Source organism: Colias croceus, chromosome Z, assembly GCF_905220415.1.
Source record: "Colias croceus chromosome Z, ilColCroc2.1".
Classification (NCBI taxonomy): Eukaryota; Metazoa; Arthropoda; class Insecta; order Lepidoptera; family Pieridae; genus Colias; species Colias croceus.
The window spans coordinates 4657552-4684825 of record NC_059568.1 but is presented as its reverse complement, the minus strand read 5'-3'; the positions used below and the strand labels follow the sequence as shown (position 1 = coordinate 4684825).

General features: G+C 31.3%; 1 protein-coding gene across 3 annotated transcripts in view; it reads left to right on the top strand.

Moving 5' to 3' along the window:
* Positions 1 to 340: 340 nt before the first annotated feature.
* Positions 341 to 27274, top strand: part of LOC123705435 (carboxyl-terminal PDZ ligand of neuronal nitric oxide synthase protein) — a 171167-nt gene continuing 144233 nt past the window's right edge. For all 3 annotated transcript variants that reach the window (XM_045654198.1, XM_045654196.1, XM_045654194.1), the window contains exon 1: positions 341 to 588. The gene's annotated coding sequence lies outside the window, so the exon portion shown is untranslated. The remainder of the gene's footprint in view (positions 589 to 27274) is intronic.

The window sequence follows — 27274 nt, the reverse complement described above, 5'->3', positions numbered from 1 at the left end:
TTATTTTCGAACACTACATGAAAATATAATGTAATGCCTTTAATTGAAGTTAAATAAAGCACACGTCTCAAATAAAAATGCACACAAAATATAGCTCTACATTTCTTATAAAATAACGAAAAAATGCAATTCGATTGATGATGCGCTTAGTAGATACTTACTTCTTTTTAATTAGACAAAAAAAAATATACGGGGTCGGAAAAGCTCGCTCTGGTACCTCCATGGAAAGTATGGAAGCTCGAAGTTCGAACCCCAAAGGCGTCAGCGGGGTAGCAGTGCGACGTTGCCGCCCCGCTCCCGGCAGCTGCCTCACTTCGAGTCGCTCATACCGCGAGGTACCGTCTCCGCACGACCGCGTGTGCCCGCTCTCGCCCGACGCTCAAAAACTTTAAACTCACTTTCCGACGCCGGGAACCTGTTCCGCCGGTAAAAAAACAACTATTACGACACGGGATTCACTTCTAACTCATCTAATGAACTTAGACTACCTATGTAACTTTATCGTGCTAGTGACAACTTGTTGAGAACTTTGAAAAAGTTTTATTTTGACGAAGCGCGCTATGGTCGGCCGCAGTTTCCGATAAACCGGTAAGTAAACGGACTTTTTGAAAATTTTGTATGTATCCATTGTATTCGAATTTTGTGTGTATAATTTTAAAGTGAGATTTTAAAGTAATGCTTAATGTCGCTTTATGGTCCGGTTGCATTCTTGTCGGCACCCACAAAGCTCCCGATTAACCAATCGACAAAGGCTTTGTCTTTTGGTTTATAAATGTATAATTTCTGAGAAGGCGCATTATGTCTCAAAATACGTAGGTATTGTCTGTTCTTATCAGGCCTGTGTTTGACGCGATTGTTTCACCAATTCGAAGAAGGTGCACCGTAAATAAAGGATTCTTTGAAGATAGAGTTACGGAAGCCGCAGCGCATTAACCTGTAAATATAAGATTAATTAATTTATGATTTGGCAACAACTTTCGCTCTTGTTTCGAAAGGGTTTAGTTTAACAAAGGCGAGCTTTTCAACAGGACTAAATGACTAACCGATGACTGGATTCCGTTATAACTGAACATTCTTATGTTGAAATGTAGTGCTAAAGTTTACTTAATGACTAAGTGCATTAGACACAACTATACAATGTAGCGGAGGCATTCAAGACGATAAGTTACATCATTATTATTAACGACGAGTCAATAGGTACTTGTAGCGACTAAGAATTTAACCTCTGTCGACTGTCCCTCCTTCGTAATATATCCCCCTATACCTGATTTTTACCTACTTCAAATCAATCAAATATTTGCAAAGTATTATCTTCGAAAGAAATAACTTTCTTTATTTTGTAGAAATTTGAGTAAGTTTGTTTCATCATACAGCTAAAGACCAAAAAGCCAACTTTAAATTGCACGAATATACAAAAAGCTCTAAAACTTAATTATCTTCTTTATATTTGCATGAAGTATAAATATTTCTTACAATAATAAGAAAGAAAATCTTCCATACACAAGAATGTAGATATAAATCTGCTTAATAAATTGGGAACTTTTAAAAAATAATAAAGAAGTTAAAAAAAAAAAAAACTATAACTTGACAATCTTTCATTAAGTGGGAGGAAGATACAAAAAACTTGGTCAAAAGTTGAGAATCTTTCATAAATTAGATATAAGATTATAAAAAGCTCCAAAATTCAAAAGATATGAAAAAAATATATAAATTGAGAAAAAAAAAATAATTTAATATAGAAAGAAAAAAAATACACTGTTAATGGAAAATATCCCTAGATAAGAAACATACAAAGAAACATTCAAAAAATATAGTCTTTGATAACTAAGAAAATAGATATAAAAAAGCTCTATTAATTGAGCGAAGAATTCAGTTTATAATTAAATTTGACTGTAATAATTATTTTAATTTCATCCCTTTGTAAAAATGGAAGACGTTCATTAAATATTACAAAAATTAAGTATTACAAAAACTTAAAAAAATAAATGTGTACCCTTTTAAAGTATCAAACAATTTAAAATATTCTAAATAAGCTTTTAATGAAGAAAACAAAACTTAAGAATATTGTTAAATATTTTTTGTAATATTCTCGATTGCGGTTTACTTAAATATTAAATAACAAATCAATGACTGCTATAAATTGGACTTTATTTATAAAGCTGCAATTCATATTTTATTCATGTTTGAACTCTGCCAGAAGTCTTAAGTCAAGCTTGGTTTCGTGAACGATACTTTGAAATATTTTGGCCATTTTAATTTTAAAAATAACTTTTTAAAAGTTAAATAAACACAGGTTGTATTAAAAAGTCATTAAATTAGATATTGGAAAAAAATTGTCAAGTTTATAACCCAAAAACACAGTATTCCGGAAAAAATATTATAAGAACAACAATTAAAATTATAAATTAAAAACGGACTACACTATTACTATTAACGGACTCTAGTAAATGTAAATCATAGGTTAATAATAAAGGAAACCAAATCAATTTAAATGATGATCATATAACGTAGCTACGTGGGTGTAACCCTTTTCTAAACCTCTATTATAATTCCAACTCCATTTTTTCTTATATTATCATCTACTAGATTTCGGCCCGCGGCTTCACCCGCATTTTCTAAGAAAAACCCGAATAGTTCCCATTCCCGAGGAGTTTTCGGGATAAAACCCATCCTATGTGTTAATCTAAGTTACCCTCTATATGTGTGCTAAATTTCATTGTAATCGGTTCAGTAATATTTGTGTGAAAGAGTAACAAACACACACACATCCTCACAAACTTTCGCATTTATAATATTAATATAACTTGTAGGAATAGGAATAGTAGGAAGTAGGATAGGATAGGATATGATAGTACCATATTTAATATGAATGGTTAAGATAAACGCAGCGGCTGACGGACTCTATCTTTTTAAGGTTAAACCAATATTTACACAAACAATATAAAATAATAGTTCATAAAATTAAATTTAGTCATAATTAATAATTTGGCATACGATTTCTTCTTTCGAAGAGGCGCTGATTAGTCTTAACAAAACCAAAACCTTAATATCATAAATATATCCTGCCTATTTATAGTTAAAATTAAAAATTAAAAATTAACTAAAGCAAAGATAAGAGACTCTATAAAGGGAAGATCCCTTTTAATCGAGTTTGTGATACTGATAAATTAACATTATCAGAACATTGACCGTCACACCATTTGTTAAAAGGGCGGAGGCGTAATCAGTCTTATCCTATTTCAGGACTGAAACATTAATTTATAATGACCTATTTTATATAATATTTAACTTATTTTTAAACTTGCAAAAGTTCTAATATCGTGTTCATTTTACGAAAGAAATTATAAAAGATGTGGACAGAATAATGCTCTTGTTTTAACGGAAAAAATTGTATGACGAAAATTGGCGTGTCGAATCGGAAACAAATAGTGTTAAAATTATTATGTAAAATAACTTGTTACGTTTAATTATAGATAGATAACTGTTTAATATTTTAAAATAATTCCTGTCGTGATTATATTTGGTTTGGTTTTAAGATTATATATATGTATATGTAATTACAATTACAAATTACAATACGTTAGCCAGAAATAATGAAAATACAAAAATAACCATCAATTTTTTGCAAACGGTTAACAATCGGAATTTATGAAGACTACTTTGATAGTTTACAATAAAAATCCCAAAAGAAAAGGGAACGAGATTAGTCTTTATTACGTTTTAATAGAGTTCTAATTGATGCACTTAGACAATAAATTAAATGCAACTAGAATAGAATAACGTCGAAAATAGTTGCAATAGTTGGGTAATAAGATTATTGTGAAGGGTTCGTAATAACTTAGCACTCGCCACTCCTTCATAATTGGAAGTTATTAAAATGAAGATTTTTTATGCAACGTTTATTATGCATACATTGTAATAATATGCACCACTGCTCAACTGATTATTATTATTACATTATTTATAAATAAATTAAGTAATTTATTCATAGTCAGCTCTATTTCGTTTTAAGGTCATGAATATTTCCGCTGAAAATCTCGGTGTTTTCATAAATATTCTATTTTTCATGGAATGGATGAGAAACAAAAGGAAATGCTTATTAAGGTTTTTTTTTCGAAGGGTCACTGGAAATGAGATAAAATCTTGATAACGTACTGTATAAGACTTTTAGTTTCGTCGCAACGCCTTGATATACCTAGTGTTGGTGAAACAATTGCTGAAGAAGATTTATTCCCCTCGGTCTTCCTCTTTGTGTCATTGTTTTTAAATGTGAGTTAGGTTACACATGGCTTTTGGTATATTGACTTAATTCAGAATACAAAATATCTTAGTTTAATTGGGATATAAGTATCTTAAAAATTGTATAAAAAATCTTATTTTTTTTTCATAAAAAATATAACTACAAAGACTAATTAAATGTATTCGTGAGTTTTTACCTCTCCAAAGTTTGAGAAATACATTCAACAAAACTTTTCTGCAACAAATTTAATACTCAACAAAGCTGAAAAAGCTATTGTTTCAATAACAACTAGAAAAGGAAAGTTAATTGAAGAAAGTTTTAGATAAAGTGAGGTTTAATACAAAAGAAATGAATGCGTCTAGCCGATGAAAGGCGCAAGCAGTAGTCAGCAGTCTACAAGGTTAATAGCATTAGAGATTAATAATTTAACAAAGTGTTATTTTATAACTCTTTGAATATATATTGTCTTTTACGTGTAATAATTAGCCACGTGCCCCGGCTTCGCTTGGACCTGGAATCAGAAAATATACACTTTATATTTACTATAAATGATTTTGATTGAAATTTAAAAATCGTTCCCGAAGTTTCGGAAACAAATTAATGAACATCTTTATTATTATTTTCTATTTCCCTTTAGAATGAATAATGCTAAACTACACTGTGTTAAAATAAATAATTTTATATTAATATGACTTATACCAAATTGCACTGTTGTTCATAAACCACTATCTTGTAAGTTGTTTGAAGGCAAAAGTATATTAAAGAAAAGTTATCGTAAATTGCGATGATCTTAACATTTGCATTCGGTAATAAAGTTGAAGTGAAGTAATTACGTACATAATAATTTACTCTTTACTAATCATCTGTGATGTTAGTTTAATTTGAAATGTAGCATCGCTTACCAGCTGCTCCTCTTAGGAATCAAATAAATAGTATTTGTCATTACATTTTATAAAAATAGTAGAGACATTGTTCAAATTGACTTCTGTTTCTAAAAAGTTAACTATAAGATATATACATGTATACAAATATATTGTGATTGCTTAACTAATTAATAATAAGTAAAAAAATAATTAATACTTTTTAATATATATCAATGAATTACGAAAATAAATCACCTACCCTTAACCTTATTGTTCATAATATGAATCTATCGGTCTCGCCCGTCGTACATAAATAGCTTTCAGGGATCAGGGAAGGTCTTCAGATATGGGAAACAAATGAACATGCAAACATACATCATATTTATCGAGAGAGTCTCATAAGCAGCTCTTAGCCTATAGCGTGGATAATTAAGATTTTGCAGCCGTGCAGGTCGCTAGGTCGCGGATTAGCTCCATGTATGTCACTGGTTAAAATTGCATTCGAGCAAATTGAGGCTGTAATACTATGTTTTTACATTCATCTATCACTTTCGTATTAACGGTTACTTATATGTACATGCGGAATATTCGTGTTTATAAAGACAAAAACATGTAGTTTAAAATTTGATCCGTGATATAATTTTATTATCTGACCCTATTAGAAAGCTAATAAGCTTCCTAAGACTATTAAGGTGTTTATCAATAGTGAAAAATATTTATAAAAATACGCAATGAAGTAGATAAATACATAAAAACATGCTGATAGTTTAAAATAATTACAGATAATTGAATTTAATATTCTCTTTGTTTCAGTATTTACACCATGTCTAATCACTAATCGAGCCAATTAGGTAAATCAAGGACCCTTCATATTATCAGTTGCTTGTGCTAATAAATTACAATTTACAATGTTTTTGCCTCCAAAATTTGTCGTATCCTAAACTGCGTGGTCTAGTTCCTAAGGGTGAATACAACGCGCGCCAAATGTCGGCTATTAACTGCATTTTTAAGCGAATTTATGCCGTATAAGGCTCTTTTAAAAATGCCAACTTCCGTGCATTTAGGGGTCTCGTTTTATCAAAATAACGGTGCAGCCTACTTCGATAGCGTGAAATTAAAAAATTACATCACGGCCCGAATGACACTTGAAAAGTGACTTGCAGTATGCATGTAGGTATGTAATTTGCATCGAATTACACGTACGATGCAATTAACTATGCATATTATTCAGAGCCTCAGAGGATACTGTGAAGTAATTGTGTTCCTGATAATATTACTGAACATCAGGAATAGAGTTACTTCAAACTTCAGTGTGAAGGAAGTTTGAATTTGTTGGAGGTTTCACGTATGCTTTAAATATGATTATAATAATCTTCTGCGTTTATTTTTTTGCTATTTAAATATTTTGTGAAAATGAAGCATAAGAGCCAGCGCGCACGAGCAACTTTGTCTCCGCAACTATTTTCAACACCTATGGGCTAGTATGAAAGTGCGCGCACGTAGCGACGCAACTCGCGCACTTTCATACTAGCCCATGGGTGGGAGAGACAAAATAGTTGCGGAGACAAAAGTTACTCTTGTGCGCTAGCTCTAAAAATAATACCATAACCATGTGTAAATATAAGGTTATTTATATGAAAGGATTTCTTATTCTAGAAGTAGACTGATATCAGCCAGTGTTTTAGAAGAACTTTAGAAACTTAGTTGCCGTATTTAAATTAAACTGCATTTAAATAATATATAATTGGACCGGATTTCCTTTATATCGAAACATATAATTATTGTTATTTATGATTAAATAGCGAAAAAATTATGCCCCGAAAATAATCGAGGACATAACAAGTTTTGCGAAAATATAATTATTAATATCTTTACCCGTTTGAAACAGGACATTCCTCGTCCCGTTTCAACGTTTTTGAAGCGTATGAAATTTTCTTAACTAAGCTGTACGTTAACGACTTGAAGATTAGTTTAATCACATTTATTACAGCTACAGAACACAGCAAATAAAGGTCTACGCAGACCCAGACAGTGTGGCAAGGGTATATTTTTTTATTAATGGATTTTCGAATGTATCTATTTAGAGATAAGACATAAATTGCTACGCAAAATGATGCAGTGAAATTGAAATTTTATAGCACAAAACATACATTGTATAAAACAAAGTCGCTGTCTATTTGTCCCTTTGTATGTTTAGATCTTTAAAACTATGACGAAATTTAATACGATTTTTAATATAAAAAAATGTGTGCGTGTACACACGTTAGAAGTGAAACTTATTTTTTCCAACCCCGATAAAGAAGTTTCACTTCAATAAATGATTCTTGAAAGTATTATCAAAACTGATATAATAATATAAGCGGCTAGTGTGCACTCGCGACATAGTCCCTTGCCATGTATTCCAGTCTGTGTAGGCCTTTAGTAGACCTTGTAAGGGACGAATCTATTAAAGTCAGTCAGATTTTATACTACCCACATCAATCAGCTATACGATGAAAATTCCGCCCATTCTAAAACTATGTCCGAAATTGGATTAAACTTTAAATGTCTATTTTTAAAATTAAACCATTGAAAATCAATTCTGTTTAATTTAAAATTTACCGGGACGATTACAGAAAAAAATGTTCGCGACTTATTTAGGCAATTGTTACATTCTGTGAATATAACAAAATAAATTATGAGATTTAATAAAAGAGCAATAATATTAAGTCATATTTTTGAACGCATTCAAGAAGGAAATTTTTCAAAAAGCTCAAAAAGGCTCTTCTTTGTAATCTTTAATCTTTTTTGTTCTTGATTAATAGAGAATTTCCGTTTAAATACCATTGACAAAATATACATTCCATACATGTGTATCAAAATATCCGCAATATAACCTCTTTTTTTGAAGTAGGTTGATAAAATTTTTAAGATTTTGTTGAATAAGAAACGATTCCGAGAAATGATGATTGCTTGTGTATATGAGATTTTTCGGGCAATCCAATAACATTTGCCCAAAATAAGGCCATGAGATTCATGGTTCTGCAGTAATATGTTTTTTACATTTTGAAGTCTTATTCGACTGGTATGCTAGTGAATATTTTAAAAGTTTGTTCACTAACTGGTAATTACTACTTAATATTTTAGAAGTTAAGTACCTATTCCAGATAATCAAACATAATTTTGTATTTTTTTGTTATCTGAAAGTAAGTTAAAATTTATTTCTTTAAAAATTTGTAGTCATAAAGCTTCTTTTTACCACTAGCGTTAAATTTGAATGCAATTCATACCACATTATCTTTGTTTCAGTAAAACTAACAACATTTCTATCTCTCTCACTCCAGCACATTACATATTCCCCATCCTTTTCTAATTGATGATAGTCATAGCTCACACAACCTAAAAAGGAAATTAGTGACAGACAGCTTTGCGCTCGATTAGTCACTGATCACTGATGCACTCGACCGGCCCGTGGTCATTGACCCCGAGTAACCAACGGTACCCCCAATTCATAATTCAAATGCTGACATTTTTGAATAATATACAAGAAACACTTAAAAATTTAGTATCGATTTGATAGCCCGATGCTAGAACACCACGGTTATATTATATTCGTTTGATGGAAGATATGTCATATGGTATATATGTATGTATGTCATATATGTCATATGGTATTCCAAAATGCAGTGTATTTGTAAACCGTATATAAACAATACTGATATAGGGGATGAATATTGAAATGACGCATGTGTTGCTCTTTAAATTCGCGATGCGATTACTGCGCTTTACAATACCTGAACATTCCTAAAATAAATAACTTAAACAACACGATATTTTTAACCGACTTCAAAAAAAAGGAGGAGGTTATCAATTCGGCCGGTATATTTTTTTTTTTTTTTTTTTTATGTATGTACACCGATTACTCCGAGGTTTCTGAACCGATTTACGTGATTCTTTTTTTGTTCGATGCAGGATGGTGTCGAATTGGTCCCATAAAAATTTTATTCGGCTAGGCCCAGTAGTTTTTATTTTATGAGCATTTTTGTCTGTACTCGATGACTTAATTGGAATGTAGCAAGTAACTTTGATTCACTTCCCGGTAACCGATTGAGCTGAAACTTTGTATAAGTGTGTAAATTGGATAGCGATGAAACATTATCATGACATAGAGCTGATTTGATGATGGAATCGGAAGGTGGCCATAGGAACTCAGCAATATATTGACTCAACTTTATCGAGTTTGGGCTCGTTTGATTTGTGTTGAAAATTACACTAAAAAGTATTAAATAAAATTAACTGCGTTAAAAACAACCGACTTCAAAAACGGAAAAGTAAAAAATAAAAAAGATTTGATATTATTAATTACTACATATTATTTAGATGTGCTATTTATTAAATAGGTTTGAAGTCGGTGCCAAACACTAAGCACTTAGTATTAAGCCCGTGCACCGACATCAAACCTATTTAATAAATAGCACATCTAAATAATATGTAGTAATTAATAATATCAAATCTTTTTTATTTTTTACTTTTCCGTTTTTGAAGTCGGTTGTTTTTAACGCAGTTAATTTTATAACTAAATATGATTATTTATATAGATTTTATATAATAGGTTAATTACCAACACTATATTATAAAATATTGTTCGAATTTAAAAAGCTCTATGTAAATGCCTAAACAACAAAACAATAAAACAGTGACTATATTTAGTAAATAAAATTGAGAAAAAGGGAGATAAATTTTCATACTTGTAACAGAAATACCAAAAACTGATTAATTAAATTATAATACAAGACCCAGGAAATTCCACACATACTTTAGTACTTTACGGAAAGTAAATTAGGTCCCATGTAAAAGTATGTCAAATTGCTTTTAAATTTGACACTGGCTTGCAACAGATTAAATATTTTTTTATGCAATGTGCATTTACGCTGCCGGCTTCGTGAATGCAAATTTGCAACGTAGATTTTTTATTAAAATGTTTAATGACAGGATTAAAAAATACGGGAATAAGGAACACAATTTACTAGCTAGATTAATAAAATAAAATAAATACAGTATACATAGGTTCTTCATTTCATTCGGAACTTTATTTATTTTAGTGATTCATCTAGTAATGATTATGTATGATACCTTTGGTACATCAAAAGGCTCAGGGTAAATTGGTTTTCTACAAAGAAACTAAGAACAACCGTTGAAAAAGAAACTCACGTAAAGGTTTTATTAGTTCTGTTAAACTCAATCGAATGTTACTTTTGTTTTGAAGCGACATTGCCTTAACAATAATGAATGTTTCTTTTTTTACCGTTGCCCTTTTTATTCTGTTTCATAATAAAAGTATAAATATACAGGGTGTCCCACTGTTGGTATACTAAGCTCAAAGGAGGTTATAGTTTTGAATGCGCTGAGAACGAATAAAATACATAAAAAATTCCAGACGCATTTATTTTTCAAAAAGATGAATTCTTAAAACTCTATGTGTACACTGTACACCCATAACAAGCAACTCGCCCAAGTTTGCCACCAGCACGTGAGTTATCGTTTAAGATTATGTTTTCATAGACAAAATGCACACCTTAGAGAAGCGGTATCACGAAGCTAGAGAAAAAAACATGGATTTTCAGGAAAATTTAGCAAAAATTTTTTGATGTAATTTTGTATTTTAAGTATTTTTTATGTTTCAGTGTATGCAAAACTACAATTCCCTTCGCGCTTAGTAGTGGGATATATTAAAAAATACAAATTATTTATTATTAGTTTATTACTAACAACATTTCTATTTCTCTCACTCCAGCACATTACGTATTCCCCATCCCCAAAACATATTTCCATTACCAAAATATATTTGGTACGGAATTGTAGTTTTTTATTTACAATATAATGTAGGTTAATTATATTGTAAATAAAAAACTACAATTATATAAAAATAAAAAAGGTAACTCTTATTATCCCGAAGAATAGTAATAGAAACATGTCCAATCTTCATGAACCATTTAATATGTTGGTAAATTCATTGAATTGACTTTTTCGATCCATTTGCCTTTCCTTACATAGGGCTACAGGCATATAATGAATATTTCCTTTCATTCTTATTTTAAAAAATAGGCGAATGAACTGAGTAAATTGTTTTAATAGTGGGAAGTTCTTCAAATGATAGAGGTCATGTAGTCATTCGTGGAATTATTATACTTGAAGCTGTATGAATTATTAGCTGATCCATTTTTTTAAATATTTCTGAATTATTTTAAAATATGTTTCATCTCTCTGATAAGAAAGCAACCTGTATATTAAACCTTCATTTGTAAAAAGTTAATCTTTACATTTACTTTTAGATATATAAATAAAAAGAACATAAAAAAAATTACACTTTATGAAAGGCGGCAACCCTAACTTTAGGTCACATTCTGGAGATCGCGAAACCTTTTTGGTACTATGTTATTGGCAATAATTCGATTACTTTAAGCTTGTTTAATTCAATGGAAATAATTATGATTTATGTAACAGACTGTAAATGCCTTGATACTTAACAATTATACCTTCTGGATATATTTATCTATCTTTGACCTACGCGATGTCGTTGACAAAAGCTCTAAGTAAAAAAAGACGTTTGGCACTCGGGGACTGCCGCGGTAAAGCTATTGCATAGCATGCCTTCAAGCCACACTTCCGCCCGTCGGAGTGGGGAGCGTGAGGTTTTTTCGTTACGGAATTTCTCGATTCGGTCCCCGCGCTCAAGGCCCGCGATAGAAGCTATGCAATAGCTTAATAAAAAAAACAATAATACCATGTATGATTGATAATTATATAATTATATATTATCTTTCTGAAAAAAAATAAAACCTCTCCATATTTTTATTTTTTAATTTACACGACTTAAACGCAAAATGAAGTTACATTATTAAAGCCGGCTTACGCAAAATGATGTTATATTATTACAAGTGTTGGTAGCGTGTGGTTGTTTTGATACACAATAATAACTCTGTTGCTCTCTTAAAGTACCTACCTTTCATCACCTTTCATGTACTATTATTGCATGAGCTAACATTTTCAACAAGTTTTCAGGCTATTAACAACTTGATAACCCTTATGTTTTGGAAATAAACTATTGTTATGTATTAAACGTTTACGAACAATTTGTTAATTACATAATTTTTATGATTAATCTTTAAAATTAAACTATGATCAATAAATATAAATAATTTAAATATAAGCTTATACAAAAAGTGGGCTACAACAATATAAAGAAAAAAAATGTATTATCAGGTGGAATTGATTCTTTATATTATAAAACAATGCAGGGATCATTTAAATGTTATTAATTAAAAAAAGAAAAAAAAAGCACTTATCTAAATATTCAGCTTGCATCTAATTTTTGTTATGATTTTAGTTGTCAGGGCAGGTTTGTACGATGGTACGAAAGAATATGTTTGAAAAATTATACAGCTCAGGAATAAAATTGGGTTAAAACGACTCGTTTTTGGTTTTATTTCCTTCATTAGTACATCCGTACAAAGCTGGAGCGAGACACTGTTTCATATTATAAGCCTTATTTTTTTTAAACGAGTTTAGGTAACTAAAATGACGCTGGTACCCAATTTATGCCTGTACTTTTAAATAAGAACATAAAATTACTAGCATTAAAATTTTCGCTATGCGTCTGCTAAATAAAATAATACGAATTGCATTGCAAATTTCTCTACATAAACAAAAACATTTGTTAAAACTTAAAATAAATAATTCGCGACTAATGTTGAATGCACCTGACTTATGATAAATCAATTTAATGTTATTATTACCATAAACGATTTTAAATCATTTTCTCAAAACAGAATTCTGAGTTCCGACTAATTTAATAATTTCGTAGGCAGAATAAAGAAAGTGTTGTATCTGTCTTTAATCTTCGAATGGATGAATGCATTTAATATCAAATACAATGACCTTTTAAACGCATTTAATAACGTCGAATGAATCTTTCTCTATGAATTAAATGTATGACAGTATACACCCTATACATACAAACACACGCCCACATACACACACACACACACACACACACACACACACACACCACCCTACACATATAAACACGTACGCACACACAGAAGCAGTAGTTTCAAAAAGCAATAACATAAAAGAAAACGAATCAAAACGTAGCTGTAGCATCAATCATTATACAATTTCGATGCCCGGTCCGTGCACATGGTGTTCACAAAAAAATTCTATGGGGATCCAAGATTGTAGATAACATTCCGGGAACGAATAATATTACGTGGTTAGTCATCAGGCTCCTGCGCAACCGGTTTTGTACTGCGTTTCAGTTAACATACGTGTGGTGCTTTCGATGATTCGGGAATTTCTCTTTGACTGCATGTAGGTGTAATGAATGTTGAACTTCTTTTCTAGTATGGTGTATATATGGTGTTTTTTGTTAAGTTGGAACAATATTTTGATCATTTTTTGGTAAATGATTGTCGACTTTTTTTAGGATGTGACATCCTCTATTGATAATGGGTATGGCTGTGTTAATAAATGAAATTAATAAAAATATGTGTAGCGAATTCGGGGTTATTTTTTGTTTCGTAATGAATAAAATTAAAAATACGTAACAATTTTTCTTCTATTTGTGAATTAAAATGTTAAAATCATCACACATTGAAAATGTATTAATTAATTACTAATGATTGTAGTCCCTTATCGCACCAAATTCCTACATTTTAATACATGAAAGAAAAGTACCAAAGTTGGATACAAATACGAATTTTGTGGGGTTCGACAATTATAGGATCAAATGGGTGCCAAATTCCCTAGCCAAGTTCAAAGGCCAATCGAATAAAAGGTTAAATGTATTAGCTGCTTTTTTTCTACAAAATTAAAAGATTTCATTTATTTGTTAAGTAATTAAATTATAGATTTAATTAAAACATGCTTTTCACTCTCTATTTTTGTTAATTTGTAACTTTTGAACCTCTAATAATTTACTGTTTACAAATAAAACTTGGAAACAGAATAAGAGTAGCATTAGCTTCTTCAAGATTTCATCGAATGAACCCAATCAATCTGAAAACATGGTTTTTCTCAGAAGGACGGAATGTTACTTATAACTTTGATGAGTCAGACAAAAGTGAACTAGTTGTAGAAAAACAAATCATTTAATAATTTAAAAAAAAAACAATAACCATAATATTATTTTTCTACGTGGGAAAATAGCATATAACTTTAGTTTCTATTATAAAAAAAAAAGATGATTGGTCATAAAATGTGTAGAACCAAATATTATCAACAATATGTTGCATGAAAACGCGTCTATACGATTTACTTGACTATCAAAATGTATTTAAACAAAAAAAGAAATATATATTCAAGAGGAAAATTGCGACAAATTTTCAATTACTACCGCATTACGTTATAATTATAAAACTAGCGTTTCTCAGTATCTTGGTTTCTCTCGTGTGTAATCTTATTATGTGACCCGAATGAGCCTCCCTTCCTTATAAAACGGTCGTTAATCTGGGCTGTCTTACAATAATTATTGTATATAAAATTCCTTTATTTTATTAGCAAATAGTTTTAAGCTTTTGCATATCTTCTATCGCGGGCCTTGAGCGCGGGGACTGAATCGAGAAATTCCGTAACGAAAAAACCTCACGCTCCCCACGGCGGAGGTGTGGCTTGAAGGCATAGCATGCAATTCTGTGCATGCAATAGCTTTACTGCGGCAGTCCCCGAGTGACAAACGTCTTTTTTTTTTCCTTTTTTTTTTAGGGTTTATTAGGGTTTGTTAATAGATTAGTGTTGTGCAATGGTTTGTGTGAATTAACATTATTTTTTAGTGTTTGTTCTACATATAATACTTATTTACATTGTTGGCAAAATGTTGTGCGAAATATCGGAGAGTATATAAAAATTAAAAATCCTAATTATTTTAAAAATTGTTTTTCAGTTGCTTCGATAACTTTCAAATCCCACTTTAAATTCCTTTACGATTCTCTACGTAATTCTGTGTTAAATATTCTAGAATATTAAAAAATAATCCTATTTATCTACCTTCTATCTTTCCAGAGCCTTGTAATTAGGTACATACCCCATGCTATTTATAAGAATTATTGTAACTCACTAAAGCGTTGCGAATGTTTAATAGCTGCGCTTGCTCAATACTGAATTCATTATGCCTGGCAATATAACCTGACAAAACGCAGAATTGTATGAAAAAACTTTATTTATATGCATTTAGCGAAAAATCTATAACAAAGTTACAGCGTATCATCGAAAAGAAATGAATAGAAGAAGCGTTCAATGTAGTGATAAATGAGACACGAATAGTTTTGAAGTGAAGAAATAAGGACAATCGCAATAAAATCGGCGATGGGTCAGAATAAAACTTTTTTCGCTTTACGACGCGAACACCGACCATGGAGTGTACACACGGGACTGTATTTTTAACCGACTTCTGTATTTATGCGAAGGATTTATACGTTTTAAAGGGAAACCAGACCTCGACCGCCTCCCTGGTACAGTGGGTTCGATTCCCGGTGGAGATGAAGAAAAAAAATGTTTCGGTCTGGTAGGACACAGAAGGCTGATCACCTACTTGTCCCTAAAAAAATCTATCAGTGAAACAGAATATGTATAATGCATCTGCCCCTTACCCCACTAGGATTTTGATTTTTAGGATTTTGATTTTTAGGATTTTGATAAGCATAGATTTTGTTTTGTAAACTGACAAAGAAGTAGGTGCATGTGGTTTACGTAAATAACAACTTATTCGTGAAGGTACAATGTTGGTGTTTAAATTATAAAAATGTTTTGAAAAGTTTTATATATTTCTCTCATACAATTGGTCTAACAAAACCTGTTGAAGAATAAAGGTGCATTTTCTACAACTAGGGAACTTACTGTACTGTATAATATGTAAATCCTATTCTGTTCTGTTGAAATACAAAGATATTGTGGCCTTTCATACAATGAATGGTGTAACAACACCCACGCACTTCTATGAAGAACTTCCTAAAGGTGCATTTATACGATAGACATACATAAACACAAGGAATATATTTATGTACCTATAAGCCCGTCGCGGTCGTCCCGGTCCGTTCAGACTTCAGGCTGCCCCGGAATAAAAATATAAAATATAGCCTATAACAATTACAGATTAGGATTACGTGGTTATATAATAACCAAACATTTTTTAATCCGTTCTGTCAATCCAGGGATTAGCCCCATAATCCATAAATCATAAATTCCCAAATACTTTCTTATAACATTAGTACCTATAGACTATAATAGAGTATAGACGGAACTATATTGATTAATAGATAGCTATACTACAAGAAGTACAAAGGTGTATCTTTTAACAACTATAGAACTGTATGTTTTAATGATGAACGATTGTAGGTATTCATTGCCGGGACGATTGATAAAAGAACCGATTCGCGCCATTTCGTTCCGTTTTTCTTCTTTCTTCAGGCTAGATTAAAGAAACGGCGAAGAATGAACTCAGTCGCCGTATACGAGATTAACTTTTCAATTTGGCTAGTTTTCAGATGGTAACTTTTGTAACTGATTTTTATTGAAATTGACAGGACTCTATATTTTATAGGTACTAGATTGCAGTAGCTACAACATAAGAATTATTTTTGGTTGATTATACAAAAAATGAGCAAGAAAATTAAATTCAAGGATTATGATTAAAACCAAACTTTTACCTAAAATTGGCTACCAAAACGTACCTTTAATTAGGTACCTAACTGCGTGAAACTACACCAAAAACGAGCATACAATTAAAAACCCAAGGTGGTAACCCTATCTAATGATTCAGTAGTAATTAGCAGTACCCTGGAAATCATTAGTAACCGAAGCGGTTTGAATGGGAGCCTTTTTACGAGTGTGAACTCAATGCCATTCAAGTTATTTGCATTCCTCAGGTTACATTTGTTTATTGCTTTAATTTCAATGCTTCGTACATGTAATGATGTTTTATAGGACCTGTGGAACGTTGAATATACTCCGCCTCGGTTTTCTATTGGTTTGTGGGTGGGCTTAAATATAAAAGACATAGTAACTAATTTTAATTTTTTAATAATAAGCATCTTCGGAAGCACATCACAGGATTCTTATAAAGCTATACAAGGATACAATGAAGATTTATAACATAATAATAATTATGTACTTTCACGCATTTTAATAAGTTGTTAATACTTGTATTAAATAGGTAGGTAGGTATGTGGTGGCATCAAAATGTTGTAACATCATTCATAAGATAATCCAATCCCACAATTTATAATATAGTTATATCATCGAAGGATAATAAAGTTTAACCATATTTCTTCGAACATGGGTAACACCTTCACAAATCATAAGAATACCCTTCCTCGAATAGGTATGTAATATGTTAATCTTCGAAAAATTTATCACGCTCAGCCTCTTATATTTCAATAACTTTTCTCATAAAGTTAATCTCCGTATAATACCCGCGATAATTAAAAGGGCTTCGAAATTGCGATGCGCAATACCTTTATATTGCTCGTAGAGCTGGGTTATTAAGGAAATACTTCACAAAGGTATGGAACAAACATATTGTACCAAAAAGCGTACGCTAAACGAGCCGTATATAGTCAACAGGAATATATAATTGCCTACTATAGTATGCATGAGACGTATTTTGATAGTCAAACGGTGACGTCACACGAGAGTGGAAGATACATTATTACAATATCAAATTATTCTCGTTACTAGTAAAAAGGTTTCATATGTTATGGGAAATAGAATTGGAAGGTTTCCTCTATCTTTGTATTTTATTTATTGAATTTGTTACAAAAGTGTGTTTACCTTTTCCTGCAGTTTTATTTCTTTGCAGGGATTTCATTATTTTGAAGCAATGTTTGCATAATGCAATAAAGATGTTCTTTAGAGTTTGAAATATAATTCGATGTAAGTAGATATTATTATCAATTTATAAAATACATTATACATATATATGTTAAATCACCGAGGAAGATATTTACTATAAAAATAACTATAACTATTTTTGTTATCATAGCTCCAAGCAAAACAAGCAGGCAATTAGTGCAATCATAATCCTATCATCCCTCAATTGACCGACATTGAAACAGACATTTACAATATTATCCCATAATATGCACTTGCACTTGCAGAATTCCATTAATGTAATAAAAAATTGTATCATAAATTGCACGCCAATTTAGACTTAAATTAGACGGTGGGTAGATCGTGTTTTGAATGCTTCATTACCCGCTATTCAGCTGCATTAAAATGCCTTGCTGTGCTCCACATAAACATGGAACATGCGTGCAATTTACCCCCATGCTAGTTAGTCAATCAATGCAATCATCCGTGGTTGTCTGGATCTATAATAGTGTGTTATTTACATAATTCGCCGATGTAGGTGGCGTCCTACCGTTAGACGTCATCATAGATTATATGAACAACTTTGTGGCACGTGTTATTAAATAAACCAAGATGACTAGGAAATTTCACTGAATGTATATTGGATGAACCAGAGAAATTGTTACCTTAAGGCACTGGTATCAATTACTTCGAGTGTTTTGCTCTTAGCGCGGCTTATAAGAAAATTGTTTCAAGTATGTATAACGAAAAAAATGAATGAGCTTCACTTGCACGCTTTTTCAGAAAAGCATGTCTAAGTATATAAAATGGTGCTCGCTTTTTAACGATCTTCAGGAATAATTTTAAGCATTATACGTGACAATTTTAAAGCAATTCCTGAGTTTTACTGATCGTGTGATGTATTTAACATTAAAATTCTTTAGGAATGAGTTAAAATTAAAAACATTTTCCGGCTATTAGCATCCCAAATAGCAAGTCAGAAAACACTAATTAAAAATTATTTACGCGCAAGCCGTTGACACGTAATTATCTAAAATGCGGAAGCTAAATGAATTACTATAAGCTAATTATGCTGGTACAAAAACGGCTTCTAAGTATGGAGAAAGGCTTTATAATGACATTATTAAACTAACGTACAATATCTGATTAAAGGAAACTTGATAGTTTAGAAAATCAGCTCATGTCCGGGCTTCAGTCGTTGTAACGTACGTGTTAGTAAAGCTTATTATAAATGAATTATTTGAAAAGATAACAATAGAGATTTATGAGTTATTAATTGTTATATTGCAAGAAACAAAATATCCAAAGTAAATAATATCATCAATTTTATTAATTTAAAGTTTTTAATTATGGTGTTGTTATTATTACGTCGCGTTCGTCTTTTCTTAATTACATTGACTTAAAAAAATTTAATGCAATAATCAAGCGCACGAAAAATACAAAAAATATTGTTCGGAAACAGCTTTTTACGTATGATCATTGACAATACTTTGAACTGTATAAAAATAACGTGGTTACACGTATTTTACCACCAGTAAATTTTATTAATCTTTTAAAGTTTTAACAAAAATACATTTACCCAAACAGTATCGCACGGGTATTCTGACCTCACTTACACTTCCTATACTAGGAATGGTTAAAGTTTTCGCATAATTTGTGAGTCGCCGCTCATTAGCAACCTCAACAATTTAGCCACGAATGGCTCTGTGGGTTACAAAGGAATTTAAGATACAAATGCGATAAGGGATTGCTAATTTCAAATGTAGCTTGACAACATTTCAAGAGTGTTATCCTCTTTACTTATATAACAGACTAGCTCTGCCCGGACCCGTAGTTCTTGATATTAGCGGATTCAAACAAACAAACCCTTCAGCATTATAATATTAGTATATATGCTACATGAAATTGCTCTACGTAACTTAATTTTAATTTTAGCCCAACATAAAAAATATATGAGTAGGTATTTTTATCGGTAATGAGAATTGGTATTTGTATGTGTTATTTCCATGTTGTTTCAAAAAAATGTTAAGTAATACGCATAGTATTACTTATTTTACCGGCAATCGCATTAAAAATTGAATAGATTTAAAGCTATTGTGAGACTATAACTACTAATTCAAATCTAATGATATTTCCGTCCCATCATAATATTATTTATAATGAACTAAATTATAACAACTCAAATTGCACGCTCATTTAATTTGGTTCCCTCGCTTCTGGAACATTCTGGAACGCATGGAAGATTCCTTTACATTCTAATAATACAGTCACGATAACGCTGTTATCTATTATATTACACTGCACATTATACATATACGTTATTTCAATACAAAACAGACGTCTTTGTTAAATTATTATATTATGTGAAGTAACGGTTCATATTTGAACAAAGTGACGGTATTTCTCGCAGAATGTTGGACTTTGTTTATGACACATAGCAAGACTTAATTTAGCCTTTAGGAACGTCGTAGTAATATAATCCTAATAGTGAAATACTGATTAGGTATAAATAACATTTTTCTTTTTATATAACTTTAGTAATAAGGTAACATAAGTACTTGAAGTTCATCGTCCAAAGGACATATTATAGGAACGGTCTTTTTATATCATAGATAATATTGGCTGTGAAACTTTTACGATATCATAAGTCATAACAAATGCCATTACTTTCAATACGCGTACTACCTTCGGGACTTGTAATACAAGGGATAATACTTAAACTTATACATATATGTTCATTATTTGTTTATCACGAAAGTTGGTCAATGTTTTCGGTAATAAACATGTTTATTTGAATACATCATCACTACATAGTATAAAACAAAGTCGCTTTCTCTGTCCCTATGTCCCTTTGTATGCTTAAATCTTTAAAACTACGCAACGGATTTTGATGCGGTTTTTTTAATAGATAGAGTGATTCAAGAGGAAGGTTTTAGTATATAATTTATTAGGTTTTAGACAAGCGGGTGAAGCCGCGAGCGGTAAGCTAGTATAATATAAATCTATTCGTACTATCAATACAAAGTTAAAAATACTGTTTTCTATGAAAATGTTCTAAGGTCACTTAACTTTTTCACACGTTAAAGTCGTAAAATAACTGACTTAGAAGAAAAGAACTTCCGAGGCGCGACTCGGAACTTGAATGCTGAATAGTTTTGTTTCCAGTTTCTTGATGTTTTTAAACTAGGACAAGTGTGAGCATCAAACTGTACAAGTATAGTTGTTACAATACCTTTTTGTTTAGCAGATTTGATGTACTAATTGGTTCCCCTTTTTGGGAGCATAATTACAATTAGTCGTTAATGTTTTTTTCTTTCGAAAGATAAACATTGACAAAAAAAATTAGGACTAATTGTAAGTTTTAGATGGATTGGAATGTAATGGATTTATTCAAATAATTCTTGCAAATTAGCCGTTTCTGGGAATTCGAATCAAATACTTATTTATTATTTAGAAGATCGAGATCATTAGTTTAAAAGTACTTATGTATTTTCGAATACGGTTACATTTTGCTTCCAGATTTATTTACATAATTATATTTAATTCAAAGCAATATTAATTAATAATATATTACAATATAGAACATTGACAGTGCTAGTATATATTAAACTAGCGGTCCGCCCCGGCTTCGCCCGTGGTTACATTTTTTCGTTTTCTTTAGATAAGAGCATCCTCGTACTTCAAGGAATATGATAAAAAAAGAATTATCGAAATCGTTACACCCGTTCACGCGTGCTGCCGTGACAACGCGAAACGGGTTTCATTTTTATATCTATACTAATATTATAAAGCTGAAGAGTTTGTTTGTTTGAACGCGCTAATCTCGGGAACTACTGGTCCGATTTGAAAAATTATTTCGGTGTTAGATAGCCCATTTATCGAGGAATGATATAGGCTATATATCATCACGCTACGACCAACAGGAGTGGAGCCACGGGTGTGAAACCGCGCGGAGCAGCTAGTATACATATACGTATAGATAAAATTTCACTGAAACCCGACATCATTCAAGTTTCAATTCAAGAAAACTCCAACCGATCAGTATTCCGGCGATCTCCAACTAAATATATATTTTACTCATTACACAGTTGATGAAATACGTGCTCCAATACTTTTTGTCATCCGCTAGTAGTACATAATCTCAATGTACTTAGACCGTGAAATTAAGAACAGGACATTGACTGAACGCATTTTGACTGACGTACTTACAAATAACTTAGCATTCAAATAAAAAAAGCTCGTAAAAACTCCAATATCTCGGAGGGTTTTAACCCGACTTCCAAATGAAACTCGGAGAAGCAGAATTAAAATTGTCTTTCGAGTAATTCGGCTTTATTTTATGCTAACTATAAAAGTTACTGGATTCATTTGTTATTCTGATTAGAGGTGCATTGTCGAGGGTCGTTGAACTCAAAACTAGTAATGCACTAATAAAAACGTGTAACGGTTTACATACGCATTTTATGTAATATTGAATGGCTCTTGAATTTATGTTCTATACTATAAAGTATAAAACCGATGTGGATTGTAGGCGTATAACAATCTGAACTAATGATGGGCTTAATATAATAGAAAATTATTTCTATGTAAATGTATAAAATCCCTACTAATGGATTATTCCAATGTTTAGAGGTTTACGTTATGCAGAACTTAATTTATTGATGTGTAAAGTGGTTTAGTGTTTGCGGTTAAAATATAAATAAAATATTCCTTGTTTATTTTTCATGCACTTTGACATCGTCAAATTGCGCGTAAAACATAATTTCAAAGAGCTATAAATATTTAGTATACAACGTTTACAGGAACCCGTTTAGTATGTACATTGTCGCCATTTTGTTTTCAAACGTTTTATTGCTTAAATAATCCATTACCAGTAAATAGATGTCAGGTTTAATTTTCTCTTACACTGTTGAGATAAGGGAGTGTTTAAGTGACATTAAAATGCATGCAATTTTAATTTCATTCATTACGAGTCTAATTCATTTTAGAAACTGAAATTGGATTTTATATTAGATTCACTGTGTTATATTACTGCCAAGTGTTAATAAAATAAAGTGGCGGTGAATAGCTCAGTTTAATTTTAAAGTGATATTTAGTACACTTGTATTCGTAATTGTCGACTCTAGAACGCTTTAATATCATGCAATAACTTTAGTTTATATTACATTATAACATAATGATCTAGTAAACTGTTTACTATGTTTACTGTAAACATTTTAGTAGTACTTATAAATGAATAGCTTATGACTAAGAATTACAATCCTTTATAGACCTCTAGCTTTCCGCCCGCGGCTTCGCCCGCGCAGTCAAAGAAAAACCCGCAAAGTTCCCGTTCCCGTGGGATTTCCGGGATTGCGTCATTTTCCCAGGACAAAAAGTAGCCTATGTCCGTTCTCAGGTATCAAAATATCTCCATACCAAATTTCATGAAAATTGGTTCAGTAGTTCATGCGTGATTGAGTAACAGACAGACAGACAGAGTTACTTTCGCATTTATAATATTAGTATGGATTAATTATTATACTGACGCGATCTTTCATAGTATTCCTACAGGCATATAAACCTGCATACACACACAAACTCCTATTTACTAGACACACACACAAATTTATCCCTTTGTGACTACAAACTTTAATTCGTCTCATGGTACTTCCTAAAAGGATATAACTTAAAGAATTAAGTTCTGCAGTAAAAATAACAGAGGCTGAACATTTAATAGTACACAAACTCCTATTTCCTACGTGTACACACATTTCCCTATGCGACTATAAAGTTTCGGTGCGAATAGTTAATTCAACGCATACGCCTTAACAGCCTATTGTTTGGGCGTGCTTTATCGTTAGCTTACGTAACGTAGGAAGTGAACTTGTCGTGGGGTCACGGCTTCCATGTGCAAGTTGGACGATAACGCTCGGCGGCTTACTTTTAACGCCTTTTACTTTTAGGCTGCGGATCGTATAGCGATCGTATGTTGTATAATGTTGATTCTTTTACTTTTTGGCTATGAGCGTATATAGCGTATATAGCGTATATGAGCGTATAATATGTACCATCGCGATTGCTTCTCACGTGTGTTGTATATGTTGGTTGTTGGTTATTTATTGTAGTATAGTAATGATTAATTTATTCTTTATATATTATATAGCCTAGGTCATTAAATGTTTATAATGTATGGTTACATATAATGGTGTAAATAAATGATTTATTTATTTAAATACAATTTAACACTCGCTGGCTTACTATTTAAGGCTGTTCTCGTATTTTGTATATATTGATTATTGTAGTATAGTAATGGTGAAATTATTAATTTAAGCCTTACTTAATTATAGCTAATGTTTAGCTTAGCTATGATTCAATTAGCGTTTTCACAATAAGTGCAAGCAATTACGGAACGAGTCCCTATGCAAGATTACAAAGTAATCCGTATTTAAAATATTATATTGATATTAATTTGTTCTTACACGGAATATTAATATTACAGTACAAAGGTTTTAAATGGATTAATAAAAACTATAAATATTTTATACAAATTTATCTCTCCAGTCTATGTTTCATATTGATAATAATTTATTTCTTTTAAATCCTCTTAAGCTTTTAAAAGCTTTGGATTACTTTGTCGGCTTGTGCGTATTACAGTACCATTACGACTTTGTAAATCTCATTGAATTAAAATGTTATTAATTTGATAAATAATCATACAAATGTGTATAATGAAATTGAGACATACTTATTATGATTGAAATTTTAATAGATTATAATAATGATTAATTCTGGATCAACTTTAGGTTATGACGGCTAGTCTTAGTAGATAATATACTTATAGATGTACTAACCTAATAAGTTACATAATATATGGACAGATTTATTAAATTTAGACTAAAACAACTACTTTTTAACTCCGCAATTATATCTTATTCGAGAAGTGCTTTTGCATTATCACAAATAATTGACTTGAAAGACAGTCAAAGGAACAGTATGTAGACTAATACGTTTATTTTTAAATACAATTACAATTTTGTATTTTTGTATAGGAATGTTTATTCTAAGAATTAATTAAAAAAACTGTATAATACATAAAAGCCCTTCAAGTACCAACCATAGCATAGTATCTCTACCTAAAGAGTATCAAAAAGATAGATGATCTGTTCGTGACTGACGTCTATCTTACCTTACCTTTCGTATCTTTAACAGAATTTGCGATAATTATATATTCTATTATAGGCATTTGTACAAGGGTAAAGGTATTGGGCTATATATATCTGAGTTGTTCTGACGGGTCAGTTCGCTCGGTTGGTTATGCTTTCCTGTTTTATAGATCGAAATAAGTCCCACTTGACTTATATACAATTCAACAAACACCATGTTTAGAAGAATCAGCAGCGATGTTAATAAGAAGAATTTTTCTATGGAATTTTACATCTAAATAAATAAGATAGGCTAAGATGTTAGATATTATTGTACGAGGGACACAAAAAAAGTTCTATGGGTATGGGATAAAGCTTGGAAATTGTCATATTGCAATCATTTATTAAACAGACAAAAATATGTCAATACAATCCCAAATTAACAAACGATATAAGATTGAACACAGCCTACATACTTAATGCATTCTTTATCAATAATATGTGTCATTATAATATTGTTTTATCCGCTATATGACGTCAACCGGAATAAATTTACTAGCGTTAGTGCTGATTTACACAGGGTCAGTAGACGAGTCAGTCGCAGCGCCGAATCTCGGCGCCGTGACTGACTTTGATTGTTTACATAGACTTCAAGCCTCTGTACTGACTTCAAATCTGTTTACACAGGGTTTTTTTTCGGGTCAGCACTGATTTGCCTCGAATTTGTAGTCAGTTACTGACCCTGTGTAAATCAGCACTAGTCAACTCCATTTCAAGGATACTTAAAAACGTGTCTTAAATCTGTCTTACCTTATTCAATTCCCGTTCACGTAGTTTACATAAGTTTTAGTTGGTAAGGAAAAATAAACTATACCACCCACGGCGACTAACTTCGATTGCTGTGTAAAATTGGTCCAATTCGTAAAAGTTAGGGAAGTTTTATTATGGGGATTAATAAATTTGTATGCTAGGCAAAGTTGGGACAAGAATGTCTATCAATCAATGCTTGGGGGGTTAGAATGAAGTTTTAAAACAGTATTATTTACATTGTGGGAAAGTGATGGCGCTAGAAGACCTCTAATAGCGCTGTCACTTATCCACACTGGACATATTACGTGGTAAGATGGTTGATCATGAACTTTTGTGTCCTTGTGAGTGGACGTCTTATGGAGCTATGTCTATTTTGTCAAACAATGAGGCGCACTATGAATATTCAAAAAATATAAACTTGTCGAGTGTATAATTTGCAAATGATTTGTTCCTTGTGGGGCAATCACAGACAATTTGGCAATCCCATTTAAATATATACTGTTCTAAATAATATTTAATATTTTTGATTCATAAGATAATTATTGTAATATTCTACATAGTTACAAACTAAATGTTTATTACAATAATATATCTATTACTTTACCGATTGCATTTGTGGTTTATACTGCAACAAAGTGACTATAAAATGAACAATTCATAATTCTTCAGTACAATTTCTTTCACCGTAATTGCATCCCAACTTCCCTATTTTAAAACGTTTGTTAAAGCATTCTCATCATCAAGTTATTCGTTTAACTTCAACACTATTATAAACGACAACTATTTCCCTATCCTTTTTATTCATTTTTTACACTTGTTAGTGCAGTGTTACAAATAAATAGATAGCAGATAAATTGAGATTATTTATGATGAAGATGGGAACCTTCATAGCGAATTAAATTTTTGTACTAATTGTAAAACGGCTCTATCACAAAAGTCATTACCGATTTTTCAATAATCTATATATATAAAAATGAAACCCGTTTCGCGTTGTCACGGCATCACGTATGAACGGCTGAACCGATTTCTATAATTATTTTTTTATTATATTCCTTGAAGTACGAGGATGGTTCTTATGTAGAGAAAACGTAAATATGTACCACGGGCGAAGCCGGGTCGGACCGCTAGTAACAATAAAATTATTTTTAATATCATTAAGTAACTCTACTCTCTATAAGATTTCAACCAACCAACCCCTATCATTGATGCGGATTGACTTACTTTCTATATCAAGTCTAATTAGTTAATTACTCTATGAACGCAAGGATCTTATATCACTTACGTAATTAAAATAAAGTAATGTTACGGTAAATAATGAGTCTATAGAGCTTTTACACTCGACTCGCTTCCTGCCCGTAACCTTGATAGGTCATTGACCTTTACCACCTGTTCAA